This window comes from Octopus bimaculoides, chromosome 1 (assembly GCF_046866305.1).
Source record: "Octopus bimaculoides isolate indiv1 chromosome 1, ASM4686630v1, whole genome shotgun sequence".
Taxonomy (NCBI): domain Eukaryota; kingdom Metazoa; phylum Mollusca; class Cephalopoda; order Octopoda; family Octopodidae; genus Octopus; species Octopus bimaculoides.
In genome coordinates, this window is record NC_142928.1 from 99,568,025 (window position 1) to 99,572,392 (window position 4,368).

At 32.6% G+C, this 4,368-nt stretch overlaps 1 long non-coding RNA gene across 1 annotated transcript in view; it reads right to left on the minus strand.

Annotated features, from left to right (window-relative positions):
• Positions 1-316: 316 nt before the first annotated feature.
• The window catches only part of LOC149137642 (uncharacterized), a 58,376-nt gene continuing 54,324 nt past the window's right edge, over positions 317-4,368 (minus strand). The window contains exons 2-3 of the long non-coding RNA XR_016238850.1: positions 3,678-3,738; positions 317-571 (exon numbers count right to left, since the gene is read on the minus strand). This is a non-coding gene — a long non-coding RNA (uncharacterized LOC149137642). The remainder of the gene's footprint in view (positions 572-3,677; positions 3,739-4,368) is intronic.

Consider the following 4,368-nt stretch of genomic DNA (forward strand, 5'->3'; position numbering starts at 1 on the left):
CGTAAATAGTTTGAGATTTGGTTCAGTAGAAAAAAAAGTCACATCAAAAATGTGCCAGACCTCAAGTGGGCAGTAAGGCAGATATTCATCTTCAATTAACATAATTTTTTTAATATTAAATTAAAAGTATACTTTTCTTAGGCTTAAATGATAGAAAATGCATGAGGAATTCAGAATCGTTAGTCGCATTGAACAAAAATTAGTAGAAGAACAATTATGAGGTAAAATGTTATGAAATTTAATGTCAGTAAGTAAGGAAGTAAGAAGTAACGCTTAAGCAATAAGAATAAAAAATATATTACTAAAATGACTGATTACATCCTAAGGCTGCGAGCTGGCAGAAATGCGTCGGGCGAAATGCTTGGCGGTATTTCATCTTTATGATTTAAGTTCAAACTTCGCCGAGGTTGACTTTGACATACAGATTATTTAATTAATATACTGGTCGAATATGTCACATAGAACAGGATTTTTGACAAAATTTTGTATTTTAGAAGCGGTATTTCGTCTGTCTTTACGTTCTGAGTTCAAATTCCGCCGAGGTCGACTTTGCTTTTCATCCATTTCGGATCTATTCAATTAGACGTACAGATTATTTAATTAATTTTTTTTCAACTAAACACTTTCAAACTTCAGATACTGGTAGAACGTGTCACATAGAACAGGGTTTACTCTTAACGTTTTTGACAAAATTTTGTATTTTAGAAATTATTGCGCCAGAAGTTACAGAGTGACAATGAACAAATTCGTGTTTGATAAGTGCCAATACACGAAACTCTCAGCTTTTGACTTACTCTCTAACTTCTTCTGATGATATATATACATATTACATATATGTGTAAAAAAATCTCATCACGCAATCGAACCAATGAAAGAGCTTCTACCTGGTCGCTCGACACGCTAAATCACACGCCCATTGTATGTAATGCCCTAGATTATCCATAAAAAAGACGGTTTGCTGAAGGCTGGAATGTCTTTGATGATACGTTGCAGTATCAGGGTTGATTTGAGGCTAAATAACAACAACATTATGGTCAATTTCTATATTAATACCCGCATGATTTTCATAAAGAAAAAGAAAAAAATTTGATTTTTTACATGGAATCAAGTACTGTGACGTCCGAAAATACTGCAAATTCCTTATTTTGGTTCGGAAAAAATGAGGTGGGGGTTCCCCCAATCCCGGAATCATTGAAATTTTTTTTTGTTGAATGAATTCCTGTGACCTCCTAATATTGCAAAATTAGGTTACTTAAGGTGAACCTGGTAACTGATGGTTTTGGGGTCTTGTTGTTTGTAATTTTTGGTGAGCCATGGTACAGCCAACAACATGGTCAAAATCCCAGCCATTAATTTGGTGTGGATGGGTAATATCAAATAATTCAACCACAACATATATTTAAATTAAACATGAAAAAAATTGAAATATTATCATCACTTACATGGAAAAATTGAAGAAATATCTAAAGAAAACATTTTAGAGGTCCTCGTTAGACATTTCTGCTGTAGAGGATGAAGATGATGTGAGTGAATTTGTGGAACTAATTCAATCTTATCGATTAAAAATTTGTCTGAGACATCTTAGTTTTTTTAGATAATGCTATTTAATTTTTCTCCGAAAAAAGATCCTCAAAGAGACAGGAGTTCAGAAACTAATAGGTTAACAATGTATGGTTAGGAGTACTAAAAGAAATTTTACAAACGAGAAGAAACATTCCAACAAACACTGACCATGCTTACAGAAGTATAAAATTATCTTATTGGTTTTCATTAAACCCTTCTAAATGTATGTATAACACCTCTATATTTTCACGTTAAATATTGAGAGTGTTTTGAATATCTCGTTTAAGAAGTTTGAGGATGTTTTTGTTAGCAGGAACATATCGTAGGAACATAACTTTTGTTTTCTATCATTGAGTGGGTCTATTAGAAAATTGATGCTTTACGTCATTTCACTTAAAGTCACACTTCTCAAGAACCAGAACCTATCAACAACGTTCAGAGAAGACTGACAAAATAAGTGTATGTATGTATGTATGTATGTATGTATGTATGTATGTACATATGCATGTATTACATATATATATATATATATATATATATGTATATATAATATATATAATATATATATATCTATATCTATATCTCTCTCTATATATATATCTATATATCTATATATCTATATCTATCTATCTATCTATCTATCTATCTATCTATCTATCTATCTATCTATCTATCTATATATATATATATATATATATATATATATATATATACAGGGTGCGGTGAATAAACTGTCGTCTAAATTACACAAAAATGAAAATAACATTGACATCTCATTTTAACAGATATATTTACCAAAATTACATAAAAATATCTTGAAATGCTAAAGAGGAAATGTATTCAATAGAATCGCCATTGACTCCAGCCACGGCCTCCAGACGACTTAGGAATCTCTTGCAACTCTTCTAGACGGTCTCCTTTTTTAAGTTGGTGAATGCTGCCATAATCCTTGCCTTCAGTTCATCTTTGGTGTTACAAGGAGTTTTGCTGGTCTCTCGCTCAACTATGTCCCACTCATAATAATCAATGGAGTTGCAGTCTGAGGAGTTAGGCGACCAGATGATAGGGGTAATGTGGTCGCAGAAATTGACCGACTTAGGGCAGCACTACCTCCTCCAGGCACTTAATGTAGACTTTTGTGTTGAGTTTAATGGAAGCATAACGTCGCTATCACAAGTGATCACTCCAAACACCATGATTTGATTATTATCTCTCTCGGTACATATCCTCAGATTGCACTGTTCTCAGATTGACATCAAAACACTGAAATGTTCGTATTAGAGCTTCTAGCACGAATGCGAAGTAGTACAGCATGTGGTTTCCAAATTTCTGGTGCTGTTTTTCTCACAGACAGTGTCCAACTGACCCTACGATACTGTGTAATCGACAAAATCAAAAACCATGTGCGAAATAAAAAATATAAAATGGCGACAATTTACTCATCGCACCCTGCGCGCGCGCGCACACACGCACACACGCACACACACACGCACACACGCACACACGCACACACACACACACACGCACACATATATATATTAATATTTTATAAGCTTAAAGCTTATAAGCGATCACCGTATAATAATTAAAGAAAATAATCTAATATTGGGGCATATTTTAGACTATTTTAGAATGTATTAGAATATTGCCTTAATATTAGACTATTGTCTTTAGTCATTACTCGGTTTTAAGCTTATAAAATATTATTATTATTTACAGAATTGTAAAAATCGACATTGCTTATCAAAAAAACTATATATATATATATATATATATATATATATATATATATATACAAGAATAAGAGGAATGACCAGCAAATGTGGATTCCTGAATGCTAGAAATAGATGCCGAATCATCCAACCACGAAAAATATGCTCTCATATTTTTTCGTGGTTGGCTGATTCGGCATCTATTTCTAGCATTCAGGAATCCACATTTGCTGGTCATTCCTCTTATTCTTGTATGTAATATGATTTTAATCTTCGGATTTTTTTAATATGCTAGACCACAGGTTTTAATTGATCAATATCAATTTCTACCCTCATTAATAAATTTATATATATATATATATATATATATATATATATATACGCACACATATATAGGCATACCTCGATTTAAGTAGTTTCGATCTAAGTCGTTCTTGATTATACGTCGGTTTTCAAAAATAATCTATGGAAAAATAAAAATCAAGTTACATAATTTTACTCGACTTTACGTCTGTCCGCTACGAATATTGGAATCGTAAAATCACTAGAAAACCGTTAAAAGCAAATAAAATCATGTTACAATAAATAACAATAAAAGCATATAAAATCATATTAAAATACGTACAGTAAATGTTAATATACACACCATAAAGTAGTGTAGCTTAGTGAACGAAATCATGAAATCAGCTGTTTTGTCTTATTTATCGGTAGTTTCAATATCTACTTTCTTATTCTCATTCATTTGTGACTTCATTTCCCCCACCCCCAAAGCTCCTAAGAAAAATTCATAGGGAAAGTACTAAGCGTCATGCTATAATGCTGGAAGATAATCTGGCTATGATAAACCACCATGAAAAAGGTGAAAATGTGGTAGCAATTGCACGATCTTTCGGGATGAGTCGGACAACTGCATCGGTGATTGTACATAATAAGGACAAGGTTTTAGCACATATCAAATCTGAAGCCCCAGGGGTGAAGAACACTGTCATCAATAAGAAAAAAGGCAAAATCTTTGAAGAAATAGAAAGTCTTCTTTCTCTTTGGATTGTTAGGTTGAATCATCAGCGTGCTACTATTAGTCAAGAAATCATTC